This window comes from Balaenoptera musculus, chromosome 6 (genome assembly GCF_009873245.2).
Source record: "Balaenoptera musculus isolate JJ_BM4_2016_0621 chromosome 6, mBalMus1.pri.v3, whole genome shotgun sequence".
In the NCBI taxonomy this organism is placed as follows: Eukaryota; Metazoa; Chordata; class Mammalia; order Artiodactyla; family Balaenopteridae; genus Balaenoptera; species Balaenoptera musculus.
The window spans coordinates 2,193,033-2,207,885 of record NC_045790.1 but is presented as its reverse complement, the minus strand read 5'-3'; positions in this window follow the sequence as shown (position 1 = coordinate 2,207,885).

Here is a 14,853-nt window from a genome sequence, read left to right as displayed (position 1 = left end):
AAGGTTTCCCTACCTGGCCACTGGTTCCTGCAGACGTTTCAGCTGTGGATCTGTGCACCAGTGGCTTGTCATCCTCTGTATCCATCTGTCTGTCTCCAGTTTTGGTGACAGTGGTTTGCTCTACTCCCTCACTTCTCTGACAGATCTGAGGAGAGTTGGTTTTCATGTGTCAACTAAAAAAAAATGCACAACCTAAACGTTGAGAGTTATGTTTTATGCGGTGGACCTGCTTAGGACTTCAGGCCCAGGAGACAGCATCTCAGATAACTCTGAGAGACTGCTCCACGGAGGTGATGGGGGGAGCCAGGATATACAAGAGTTTTTGCAACAAAGACCAGGTAGTCGGAACATCAAAAGATTACTGTCAATTAAAGAAAGCTAGACATCTCAAGTTAATGCATTTAGAGCTTTTCTATGTATGGGAAGAGGCAAAGGCTGGGCTCACTGAAATCATGCCTTTGATCTGCACCTCAGCTCTCTGGGGCCAGCGTCCTGTGCTTTCTCATCCTGAGTGTCCGCAGGGCTCACCGTCGGGGCGGCTGTAACGTGATGGCTTGACGGCTGCAGCATCCTTTGTTTACTGATATGGCAGCAACATTTTAGTTCTCAAGTGTGTTCAGCTTTCTACCCTGTTAGAATGGAGTGGCAACTTCCAAGCTCCTGACATGCCAGACCAGAACCACAAGTACGCTTTTTAGTCTATTTTTCTTTAGCTAGAATGGATGGAAGCAGGACAAATGTGGGAACTCAAGGTTTGAAATGAATTCTTTTGAAATCTCAGAAATCTGAATTTGAGCAGGATTGATTGCGTTGATTGGCTTTTTAACAAACATCCTATCTCATCCTTCAGATACTGGTTTGATTGAGGGTAGCCCCTGGGGGTAGGAATCTGAATAGGATCAACTCTGAGTGAACAGCCCGGAATGATCTGATCGCATCTTGAATAAAAGTTGGCTGGGGGAACGTGGGTCATCTGCTTCCCATTACATGCTCACCCTCTCTGTGGTCTCCACACTGTTTACACACGGGCATCTCCCTGCTGTAGTCCTGATTCTGCTTTCCTTTGGCCTGGCTCCACTCCAGGCCGACTGCACGGCCAGCACTCTGGAACGTCCCTTCCCTGTGTTCCTCAGGTTAATCTGCTCTTTTTCTAATCCTGTAGCTTCTTCTCTCCTGTTTTACTTCCTTGTTTGCTTGAGCACATCTTCACACAACTTCTTCAGAAAAATACGTAAGACATAGGCTTTCTGAGTGCTTGTGGGTCTGAAAATAGTTTGTGTGTATTCTATGTAGTTGATAGATTGGCTGCCCACAGAGCTTGAGGAGGAGAAGGTTTCCTCACATATTCCATGAGAGCTGCCTAAATTTACACCCAGCAGCGCTCTGTCCTCTCCAAGCTCAGCATCCCCGGGAGCTCCTTCTCAAGTGGGGGCGGCAGTTGGGGAGGGAGGATGTGCAGGGCCTTTGGTGCTGTGGGGTCCAGTGTGGACAGAGCCTGTGCTCCAGGCTGGAGAGAATTAGGGGCCTCAGAAAGGGGCTTGGATACAAGGGTCAGAGTCCCAAAGTTGGAGACAGCTTGGGCCATGGAATCCATAGATAAGAGGAAGGATTAGAGGAGAACCACCCAGGTGGATAGGAAGGCCAAATTTATCCAGAGAGAGAGAGAAATACAGAACGTCCAGTTAAATTTGTACTTCAGATAAATACTGAAAAATTCTCTCAGTGTAAATGTTTCCCATGGAATCCATTTTATCTGGCGTCCCTGAAGGACCTGCTGGTCTCGCTGGCCCTCACAGAGTGGCAGGGAGTTAACAGGTGAGCTGAAGCCTCTGTATCTTCAAGGCTGTAAGAAAACTAACCTTCGGAGCTGAGGAACCTGGAGCGGGGCGGGCAGAGAAGCTGGGATGAGAAATTGAGAATTTTCCAGCTGATACCGTGTCTGTCTAGCGGAGGGGGCAGAGACCACCGAGCCTCCCATAATTCATAGGATCACTGTTCCTTGCGATGTGGCTGCAGGGTGAACAGCACTGCAGGTAGGGGAGGATAAGCAGAGCTCCCTGGGTGGGCAGGTGCCAGCAGAGCAGAGGCTGGAGGAGGGCACTGAGTTCCAGAGGGAGCATTCAGCTGCCGTCACCGGGACTCAGCAACACGAGCTTTAACTTAAAAAAAACAGCAGATGTGCTGAAAAAGGGTACGGCCACTGTTGAGAAATGAACAGAGGCCTGGAAAAACAAGTGGAAAACATCTCTCAAAGCAGCAAACATGGGGCTTCCCTGGTGGCGCAGTGGTTGAGAATCTGCCTGCCAATGCAGGGGACACGGGTTCGAGCCCTGGCCTGGGAGGATCCCACATGCCGCGGAGCAACTAGGCCCGTGAGCCACAATTACTGAGCCTGCGCGTCTGGAGCCTGTGCTCCGCAACAAGAGAGGCCGCGATGGTGAGAGGCCCGCGCACCGCGATGAAGAGTGGCCCCCGCTTGCCACAAGTAGAGGAAGCCCTCGCACAGAAAACGAAGACCCAACATAGCAATCAATCAATAGATCAATAAATAAATCTAAAAATATTTTTAAAAAAAAAGCAGCAAACATGTAAGGACAGTAACCCCAGAGCAAATGTAAGAGGACCAGAGGGTGAATGCAGAAGTTGTAACGTGTACGTAAGTAGGAATTTCAGAAGGAGAAAAAGCAAGCGAGGGAGGATAGGCAATATTTAAGCAAATAGGTGAAGAAAATCTTCCAGAGCTAAAGAAACATTCGAATCTTCAGATAGAAAGGATTCTTTGAGTTCCAAGGAAGGAGCACCAAAAAAAAAAAAAAAAAAAAGACACTCAAGACAGAGTGCAGTAAAATGTCCTCATTCCAGGATAATGATAAAGTTCCACAGTCTCCCAGACAGGAAAAACAAGTTATTGATGCAGAAGAGTAAGGCTGGCTTTAGATTTCTATCTGCAACTCTGAAATCAGAGGGCAGCAGGGTAATATCTACTGACAACTGTCAGTGTGGGTAAAAAAGCAAAACCCAACCACATGTTACTTAAGAAACCCACTTTAAACAAGCGAGAGAGGTTGAAATTCAGAGGATGTAAAGAGATGCCATCAGGTAAATATAAACCCAAAGAAGCCAAGTCTGGCCATTACTAGAACAAACAGGATAAAGATTGATATTATGTAATGATAAAAGACAAATTTATAAAGTAGGTATAACAACCATAAACCATGTTCACCAATCAATATAGTAGCTAAATATATAAAGCAAAAACTATTAAGAGAATGTAGTAAAAATGCAATTATGATAGGGGATTTTAGTACCCATTTCTCAGGATCAGACAAATTTAGACCAAAAAAAAAAAAAAAGGAAAGAAACAAAGGAATAGAATAAAACAACCAACAAATTTGATTTAGAAGATGTATGGAAACTCTACATCTCATAACTATATTTCTTTTGTATTTTTTTAAATTGAAGTAGAGTTGACTTATAATAGTTTCAGGTGTACAACACAGTGATTTGATATTTTTATAGATTATGCATCATACAAGGTTGTTGCAATATTATTGACTATATTCCCTGTGCTGTACGTTGTATCTCTGTGACTTACCTATTTTATAACTGGAAGTTTGTACCTCTTAATCCCCTCACCTATTTCACCCATCCCCCATCTCCTCCACTCTGGCAACCACCAGTTTGTTCTCTGCATCTGTGTGTCTGTGTGTGTTTTGTGAAATTTGTTCTTTGTTTTGTTTTTTAGATCCACATATAAGTGAAAACATACAGTGTAGTTGACCCTTGAGCAATAGGGGATGGAACTGCACAGGTGCACTTACATAAGGATTTCTTTCAATGTGGATATTTTTCAATAAAATATTGGAAAAAATTTTGGAGATCTGTGACAATTTGAAAAAACTCACAGATGAACCAGATAGACTAGAAATATCAAAAGAATTAAGAAGAAGTTAGGTATGTCATGAATGCATAAAATATATGTAGATACTAGTCTATCCTTACACAGGCATAGGTGATGTTTAATATATAATTAGTAATGTATTAGTTTTCTTACTGTTTTATAACTTTACTTTCAAAAAATTACATTACCATACAGTATGTCTGTCTGTCTGTCTCTCTTTCTCTCTCTCTCGTAACTGGAGAAACTGCATATCAGCCTATCATCACAGGAGAGTGTTTTTTTTTTTTTTTAATTATTTCTGATACAGTATTATAAATATGACTGTAATACTGCATGTCATAAAATTACTGTAACAATTGATTCATTAGTGTATAGGTTAGGCTACCATAAAAACCATATTGCTGCTTCTTCATTATCAATGCATGAATCATTTTACCTGTGAATAAATATGAATTTCTTTTTCACCTTATCTTTTCATTTTTGATGTTTAGTGTTAGTGGTACAAATAGAATCTACAGTGTTTTGTATCATATAAGACAATATTGACCTTGGTAGTGAAAGACAATTCATCTTGTAAACAGACAACATAAACTTATGGTATCGATAAACACAGTACAGTACTGTAAATGAATTTTCTCTCCCTTATGATTTCCTTAATAACATTTTTGTCTCTAGTTTATTTTATTGTAAGAATATAACATCTAATACATATACCATATAAGTATGTATTAATTGACTATTTATGTTATTGGTAAGGCTTCTGGTCAACAGTAGCCTATTCGTAGTTAAGGTTTTGGAGAGTCAAAAGTTATACATGAGTTTCCCACTGCCAGAGAGTTGGCACTCTTAACCTCTGTGTTATTCAAGGGTCAAGTGTATTTGTCTTTCTCTGTCTGACTTATTTCGCTAAGCATAATACTCTCTAGGTCCATCCATGTTGTCGCAGATGGCAAGATCTCATTCTTTTTTATGGCCAAGTAGTATTCCATTGTGTATATGTACCACTTCTGTATCCATTCATCTGTTGGTGGGCACTTAAGTTGCTTCCATATCTTGGCTACTGTAAATAGTGCTGCTATGAACATAGGGGAATATATATCTTTTTGAATTAATGTTTTTGTTTCCTTCAAATAAATACCCAGAAAAGGAATTGCAAGATGATATGGTAGTTCTATTTTTAATTTTTTGAGGGACCACTGTACTGATTTCCACACTGGCTGCACCAGTATACATTCCCACCAACAAAGCACAAGGGTTCCCTTCTCTCCCCTTCCCCAACAACACATGTTGTTTCTTGTCTTTTTGATAATAGCCATTCTGACAGGTGTGAGGTGGTAGCTCATTATGGTTTTGATTTGCATTTCCCTGAAGATTAGTGATGTTGAGCAACTTCTCATGTGCGTGTGGGCCATCAGTATGTTTTCTTTGGAAAAATATCTATTCAGATCATCTGTCCATTTTTTAAATTGGATTGTTTGGGGTTTTTTTGCTGTTGGGTTATATGGGTTCTCTATATATTGGGGGTATTTACCCCTAATTGAACATATTGTTGCAAATATTTTCTCCCATTCAGTAGTTTGCCTTTTTGTTTTGTTGACGGTTTCCTCTGTTGTACAAAAGCTTTTTAGTTTGATGTAGTCCCATTTGTCTATTGTTGCTTTTGTTTCCCTTGCCTGAGGAGACAGATCTGAAAAAAATATGGCTAAGACCAATGTCAATGTTTTCTTCTAGGAGTTTTGTTGTTTCAGGTCTTACATTTAGGTCTTTAAACCATTTTGAGTTTATTTTTGTGTGTGGTGTTAGGGAGTGTTCTAATTTCATTTCTTTTACATATAGCTGTCTAGTTTTCCCAGCACCAGTTATTGAAGAGACTGTCTTTTCTCCTTTGTTGTAGATTAATTGATCATAGATGCATGGATTTATTTCTGAGCTCTCTATTCTGCTCCATTGATCTATATGTCTGTTTTTGAGCCAGTACCATACTGTTTTGATTACTGTGGTTTTGTAGTACAGTTTGAAGTTAGGGAAACTAACTTCTGCTATTCTTCTCCTGCTTTGTTCTTCTTTCTTAAGATTGCTTTGGCTATTAGGGATCTTTTGTGGCTCCATACAAATTTTAGGATTATTGTATTTGTTTTAGGCTTATAGTCACTTAAGTTCAAACACATTCTAAAAGCTGTACATTTTTAACTCTCCCCCAACATTTCATGTTTTGAACATCATATTTTATATCCTTTTGTGTATCCCTTTATTACTTATTATAGTTGATTTTATAACTTTTGTCTCTTAACTTGATACTGACTTTTTAAGTGGTTGATCAACTGCTTTTACTATATATTTGCCTTTTCCAACAAGATTTTTTTCCTTCATATATTTTCTTATGTCTTATTATGGCCTTTTCTTTTTTGCTTAAACATGGCCCTTTAGCATTTCTTGTAAGGCTGGTTTAGTGACGATAAACTATTTTAGTTTTTGCTTGTATGGGAAACTGTTTATATCTCCTTCAATTCTGAATGATAACCTTGCCAAGTAGAGTATCCTTGATTGTAGGTTTTTTCCCTTTCAGCAATTTAAATATATCATGCGACTCCCTTCTGGCCTGCTAAGTTACTGCTGAAAAATCAGCTGATAGACTTATGGAGGATTCTGTTGTATGTGACTCTTTATTTTCTCTTGCTGCCTTTAAAATTCTCTGTTTACTTTTGTCATTTTAATTATAATATGTCTTTGTGTGGATCTCTTTGGGTCCATTGTATTTGAAACTCTGTGCTTTCTGGACCTGGATATCTGTTTCCTGCCCCAGGTTAGGGAAATTTTCAGCCATTATTTTATCAAATACATGTTGTGCCCTTTTCTCTCTCTGTTCTCCTCTGCAACCCCTGTAATATGAATGTTGGTACACCTGATGTCCCAAAAGTCCCTTAAACTATCCTCATTTTTTAAAATTTATTTTTCTTTTTTGCTGTTCTGATTGGATGATTTCCACTATTCTGTATTCCAGATCATTTAAGTGTTCTTCTGTATCATCTAATATGCTGTTGATTCCCTCTAGTGTATTTTTCATTTCAGTTATTTTATTCTTCAGCTCTGATTGAGTCTTCTTTTGTATTTTCTAATTCTTTATTCAGGTTCTCACCATGACCTCTATTTTTTCCAAAGTCAGTGGGCACTTTTATGACGATTGCTTTCAACTCTTTATCAGGCAAATTTCATATCACCATTTCATTAGATTTTTTTCTGGAGTTCTTTATTTTTTAAGCCTTTCCTTTTTAAAAAAAATTAATTAATTAATTAATTTATTTTTGGCTGTGTTGGGTCTTTGTTGCTGCGTGTGGTCTTACTCTAGTTGCAGCGAGCAGGGGCTACTCTTCGTTGTGGTGCGCGGGCTTCTCATTGCGGTGGCTTCTCTTGTTGTGGAGCACGGGCTCTAGGCGCGCGGGCTTCAGTAGTTGTGGCTCATGGGCTCTAGAGCACAGGCTCAGTAGTTGTGACTCGCGGCCTCTAGAGCACAGGCTCAATAGTTGTGGTGCATGGGCTTAGTTGCTCTGCTGCATGTGGGACCTTCCCTGACCAGGGCTCAAACCCGTGTCCCCTGCATTGGCAGGCAGATTCTTAACCACTGCACCACCAGGGCAGTCCCTTTTTTCTGGAGTTATCTTGTTCTTTAATTTGGAACATATTCTTCTATCTTCTCATTTTGTTTGATTTTCTGTGTTTGTCTGTATGAATTAGGTAAAACAGTTACGTCTCCTGGTCTTGAAGGTGTGTCCTTGTGTGGGAGCGACCCTATGCAGACTCTGTGTGCCTGGTGGCTTTGGTGGAGGAGCTGGAACTGAATGGGAACAAGTTGGGGCTTTTCCTAGGGTGTCCCGGGGGCCACTGCCTTTGCAGGATGGGGCTGCAGCTGTAGCCCAGTGTGGGGTGGGGCTTCTCCTGGGGCCTGTGGAGGGTGGGCTAGAGCTGGAGCCAGAGCTGACAGGCTGGCTAGGGCACCAGGTGCTTCTCCGTCTGCTGCCTCTGTGTGGGGACTAGTGAGTTAGTTTGTGTGCACGCCTCTTAAGACTATAGTCTTGGTTTCCTACAGCCCTCCAGTTCTCCCAGTTGTAAGCTCTGCTGGCTTTCAAAACCCATCAAGGGGGCTCATCTTCCCAGTGCTGGTCACCAGGGCTGGGGTGCCCAATGTGCTGCTTGAACCCCTCATTCCTTAGGGAGGACCTCAGAGTTTGTGATATCACCTTCTGCTCCTGGGTCATCCGTGGGGCTGTGCGTCCTGACTGGATCATGTCTCTGTCCCTCCACCTGTCTTGATGCGGTTTTTTTCTTTACATCCTTAATTGTAGAAGAACCTCTCTGTTTGTCTTCAGGGTGTTCTCAGAAAAGGTTGTTTTACATGTACTTGTAGTTTTGGTGCATCCATGGGAGGAGGTGAGCTCATGGTCTTCCTACTTTGCCTTCTTAATTCCACCTCTCTTTTGTATTTTAATGGAGCATCTATAAAAGTTAATTTTGTCTTTGGTCCCAAATAATATATAAGATATATGAAGTCATTCACAAAAGTAGAGGTTTTATAATCCACATTCCCTGATTGTAATTTTTTTTTAAGTTTATTTTTGGCTTCTTTGGGTCTTCATTGCTGCATGGGCCTTCTCTAGTTGTGGCGAGCGGGGCCACTCTTCACTGCAGCACATGGGCTTCTCGTTGCAGTGACGTCTCCCATTGAGGAGCATGGGCTCTAGGCGCACGAGCTTCAGTAGTTGCAGCACGTGGGCCCTAGAGCGCATGGGCTTCCGCAGTTGTGACTCGCAGGCTCAGTAGTTGTGGCACATGGGCCCAGCCGCTCCGCGGTATGTGGGATCTTCCCGAACCAGGGCTCAAACCTGTGTCCCCTGCACTGGCAGGCGGATTCCCAACCACTGCGCCAACAGGGAAGCCCACCTGACTGTAATTTTTCAGAAAGGAATAAATAATGAAAAGGGACTCCCATCCCTTCCAAAATCCTCTAATTACTTAGAAATTAAGAACCAATATCCTAAATCACCCTTCATCAAAAGGTAAATAAAACTGAAGTTACAAATCACCTATTGTACAAAGCAACGATGGGGGAAACTTCATACCAACACATACATGACACAGCTCAAACTATTCCAACTGGGAATTTATAGCCTTAAATGCCTTATTATTAACGAAAGAAGAAAAATAAACTTAGAGCTCAGTCTAAATTAGAACAAGCACAATAAAATGAACGCCCCCAAAAAATTGGAAAAGAGATTAAAGTAGAAATTAATGAATAGAAAACAACACAAGTAGAAAAGGTAAGTCCATCTAAGAGCTGATCTCTTGAGAAAGACCCCCTGAGTAGACAAGCTCCCGGTCTGATGAGGGAAATGAGAGAGAAGTCACGAAAACCCGTGTAAGGACCGTGATCTGAGCTGCTGGCCCGAGGGCCGCGGTCAGGAAGCTGCTTCCCTCTCTCCCACCACTGCCTCCGCATTTTTGTGGGAAACATTGCCTTGCTCTTGGTGACATTTCTGGTAGCTCCCATGGCTTTTCACCCACTTTCGTTCTAAAAATGGTCCCATCTTTAGGGACCTGGCGGTTTGATCCCACCTAAGTGAAAAACCTATCTCATTAGGTCCATGCTTTCCCCTCTTCCTGGGGCAGGCCCTTCACTGCCCTCTGGACCGGTGCTGAGGGAGGGGCGTGACTGCCCACTGCGCCTGTGCCCTGCCCCCCAGGCCCCCAGTCCCCCCAGAGCTGGGGCTGTGAGCGCGTGGAGCCGGCACCACTTGTACTTCTCCCTCGGTCTCTCCTGACACACGCTCTCAAGTTCTGGTTCTGTCTCTGGTGTGTGGAGTCTTGGGAGATGCCCGAGGAGATCACCACACCTGCATCTTTCCCTGGAGCAGCTGATGCACTCGCCCGCCCACCTCTGAGGCACCCCAGCCATCCCTCACCCCTGCCTTCTGCCTTTCGTTTTGTGGGGATTTTTTGGAATTCAATTCACCCTGGCAAGCAGCTCTCTCTCAAGGAATCATTGCAAGATGACCCAAGCCCTGCTACTAAGGGTTCTATGAAAAAAGCAGAAGCATCCTTTCACTGTGGGATGGTGAAAACACTCCTTATTCTGCTGCTGGCCTCCCCCACCGGCCATTGGAGGGCTTGCTCCAGCCCACCTGCCCCCTGCAGACCCCTCAGCACTAGACAAGCTCTAGTGCTGTATTCACAAGAGACCCCGGAGCTTCACGATGCGTGCCTGGTCCCACAGCCAGGGGGAGAAATGCCAGGATCCTTTTCCGTCAAGTGTCCACCACTACGAGTGTATTTCCTGAAGCTTGCTTCAGCAGACTTGCAGGGGAGGTGGGGACGCAGCACCCTCCGCACTCCCGCCTGGCCTGGCAGCTCTGCACTGACTGTCTTCAATCCCACATCTGAAATCTAATCCCCTCCTGTATCGCCTGGAGGGGATGTGGAGATGAGCGACGCTGCACGAACGGCCATCCGTCTGGAATAAAACGGCGAACCACATGCTGTCATGAAAGATGAATAAGCGCCAGCTGGAGTGAAGACGTCAGTGTACAGAGGAAGGAGAAGAAGAAGGAGATGATGATTTAGGGGGATTGTGACCCAGAATCTGGGGACACCTTTTAAGTAAGAAGAAAACCTAGAAGCTGTAACTAAAACGACTGACATATTTGAATATAGAAAAAAACCATAAAGCACTCTTTCCTCTCCCCTCCCCTTCCCCCCTCCCTTCCCTTCCTGAACAATTCGGTCCCAGGGGCTTTAGGTAAAACTGAGCGAGGTGGGTGTCCATGGGTTGGGGCTATCGCGACCTGAGGACGGCGTGGGCGGAGAGGAGTGTCCCAGCCAAGGCGACAGAGCCTGGGGTGATGATGGTGCCGCTGTCTCGACAGAGTAGCAGGCTGGAGCAGGTGTCAGGAGGGCAGCCCAGGGCAGAGAAGTTGTCCACCGGTGGGGGGGGACAACCAGGTCAGAGATGAGCAGGGAAGGTGTCTGGATGAAGGGTTCACACCGGAGACGTCAGGACCCAGGCCAGGTGAGGGGGTCTGCAGAGGAGGGCATCCTGGTGCAGGTGTCAGAGGGTGGCCTGGCCCGAGGGGTTGGAGGCTGGGCTAGGCAGGGAGGGTGTCCAGTGTGGGGAGCAGGGGGCCAGAGCTGAGGCAGGGAGAGGGCATCCTCAAGGAGGCAGGGCCAGCCTAGGGCACGGGGATGGTGACACACGGGAGGACTCATCAAAGAAGTATCCATGCTGAGGAAAACGGGGATCGGGTGGAGGGAGGTATACATACAGGAGGGAAAATAGAATCAGCCCTGTGGTACTGATTGGAATTGCAAGTATCCTGAGCTCATGGATTTCCATACATACAGATATAGAAATAAATATGTGTGTGTGTGTCTGTGTTCCTCCTTGGTCCACTGAGGTGGCCTGAGGCTGAGATACTCCATAAGCAACGAGCACAGCAGTATTAGGATCTTGGTTTCTGAAAACCATTCACCCCTGAAAGGAGCCAGGGCTCCTTGGAGAAATGAGATTGCAAGGCTGAGGCCCAGTGAGTCCAGAAGGAACCTGGAATGCCTTACCGTGCCCAGAAGCAAAGAAGTGCTCCCGAAGCTCAGAGACACAGAAGCCAGCATGAAGGATGCCCACAAATCGGGGACAAATTAAGCATCAAAACAGCTAATGATAGAAACGCCTGTAACCCTCTGGAGGCAATTGAAACCCATGAGAGTGTGTGTACATATACACATCAAGTTTGAGAAGTAAGAGCATACTTTCATCTCAAAATGCTTCCTAAGAAAACACTAGAGAGAGAACATGTAACGCCGCAGTGGAGAGCACGGGCGACACCCTCTGAAACAAGCCATCTAGCTGCACATCCCCAAACCCACCTCGTGTGCCCCCGGTGGACGCCTGGCCGGGGACACAGCATCACTTCCGTGCATTTTCTTCCAAAGGGGCATAGCCCGCCTCTAATGATGCGGAATAGGGTCAAACCCCAGTTCTACAAAGTATCTGGCCTGTAACCTTCAAGGGAATTGAAGAGTTCAAGGATTCAAGAATGAGAATGATTTCCAAGCTGCAGGAGAGTAAAGAGGTGTGCTAGCTATGTGAAAAGTGTGATTCTGAAGTAGACGGATCTCTGCTCCAGAGGACATTGCGGGGCTGGCTCCTCCCCCCCCCCCTTCTCCTCCTTGGTCTTGTTATTATTACTGATGATCGACCAGACTCACTGGTGGTGATGTCTGAAAGCCAGCGGCCCAATCTCAATGGCTGTGCTGTGGTTCGTAGGAGGACGTCTGTGAGGTGATGGGGCATCATATCGGCAGCTCACTCTCAGATGGTTCAGGAAAGTGAAAGTTCTTTATCTTGCACTTGCAACTTTTCTGTAAATTTGAGATCGTTTCAAAATTAAACAAAATTGAGAAGTTGTATAGAAAGTGAAAAGACTAGCAATTGGGAAAACTCTGAACAGCACCAACTTCACAGAAGAGCTAAAATTTTAACATACTAGGGGCTCTGATTAAACTGATAAGATACAGAGGAAATGAGAGAAAACCCACATGGCAAGGGGACAACAAACAAACAAGAAGAGGTTACCTCATCATTGCCAGGGACAAGCAATTAAAATATTGGCCACCTATCATAAGGCGCCTATCATAATGACACAGATTTTAAAGAGTGGCAGCCAGAAGGTGTGACTTGGAGATGTGGAGTGAGTATTTTCATCCTTTGATGGTAGAAATCTAGATTGTTTAGTTTTTGTGGAGTGAAATCTGGCAATGTCTGTTAAAAATGGGTATTCCATCACAGCTAATAGAGAAATAAGTTCTGGAGATTTAATACACAGTGATCCTAGTCAATAGCACTGTATTATAAACTTTAAAGTTACTGAGACTAGGTCTTAATTGTTCTCAACACAAAGCAGAAATGATGATGACGTGACATGACAGAGGTGTTAGCTAACGCCACTGTGAGAATCATATCGCGATATACACGTGTATCAAACCAACACGTGGTACACCTCACACTTACACAATATTATATGTCAATTATATCTCAATTTTAAAAATTATTTAATGCATTTCCTTTGACCCAGAAATTCCATCCTGGAGAATCTATTCTGTAAATCAGGATATAGAGACAAGAATCTTCATTGCGGCTTTGTTTTTAGTAGCAAAAACAGAACAGTAAATGATTATTAATAGGAAAATGATTGGGATACAAGCATCCCGTGGAAAACTATGCAACCATGATAAAGAATGTAAGCTCTTTGCCAGCTGACTAAAAGGGATTCCTACAATGTATTTGTAGCGGGAAAAAAGGCAAGATGCAGAGAAATATGTAAGATATAATCCTATGTTTTCAACAAAGCTAACTTCCCAATACATGTAGCCATTTTATGTATGGTTACATGAGCAAGTAGAAAAATATGCATGCTCACCCACGTGGTTATAGCACCGTACATTGGTTTGGGAGACGGGTGGGTACAGATAAGAAGGAGAAGATGAGTTTCGGTGGTATTGCTCCATTCTGACTAATTTCTATTGCTCTGCACACAGTCCTTACAATCTGGGTTAATTGATTGCTGAGGCGCCAGCTGTTTGGATAAATTAATCGAGAAAGATGGCTACTGTGAGACAGTGGGAGGTAAGAGTCTGTAGATCCACTGCCCCAGCTGAGGAGGCCGAGCCAGAGCCAGCAGCAGCAGGCTGGACGGGTGACAGGCACACTCAGGAAAGTATCTGTGCAGACAGAGGTCCAAGGGCAGTGTAAGACAAAATCCACAGGTGACGCTTATTTACCAAAGGCGGGTGAGGGGGTGGGGAGCAGGGGAGGAAGAGTCGGTGTGAGAGGCGAGCATCAGAGGTCAAGGACGTTTAGACTCAGGGGCGGCTCTCAGCAAAGAATCAGGTCCTGGGAGACGGGTCTGGAGCTCAGAGCAGGAAGGGCGCCAACAGAGCAGGGCTGTGGGTTGTCCTCCTCGCCCCGTCCCCTAACCCCTCTGACTTCCAACCCTCACCATTAGAGGTTTGGGCAGCTTCTGGTGCCAAGAGAAAGAGAAGAAAGACAAAAACAAAAAAGCTAAATGCAAGACTTAAGACATAGAATTCTGATGTTATTAAGAAAAAGTGCTCCTAAATACCTCAGTGTAAAACAATCATGTCAAAACTAAAAACAGAGCTACCCTATGACCCAGCCATCCCACTCCTGGGAATATACCCATAGAAAACCAAACCTTGAAAAGACACATGCTCGCCAATGTTCATTGCAGCACTATTCACAACAGCCAAGACCTGGAAACAACCTAAATGTGCATCGACAGATGAATGGATAAAGAAGATGTGGTACATATATACAGTGGAATACTACTCAGCCATGAAAAAGAATAAAATAATGCCATTTGCAGCAACATGGATGGACCTAGAGATGATCATACTAAGTGAAGTAAGTCAGACAGAGAAAGACAAATACCATATGATATCATTTATATGTGGAATCTAAAAAAATGATACAAAGGAATTTAATTACAGAACAGAAATAGACTAGAAAACAAAACTCTGGTTACCAAAGGGGAAGGGTGGGGAGGGATAAATTAGGAGTTTGGGATTAGCAGATACACTGTACTGTATATAAAATAGAAAAACAATAAGTCCTACCATACAGCACATGGAACTATATTCAATACCCTGTAATTATAATGGGAAAAAAATATGAAGAAGTATATATAAATATATATGTATATATACACACATACAAATATAGTGTATATTTATGTAACTGAATCACTTTGCTGCACACCAGAAACCAACACAACATTGTAAATCAACTATACTTCAATAATAAAAAATAAATAAATAAAATAAAATAATCATGTCAACACTATTACTACTGATAAGACTGCTGAAGCTTTACTGACCTCTTACTAAGT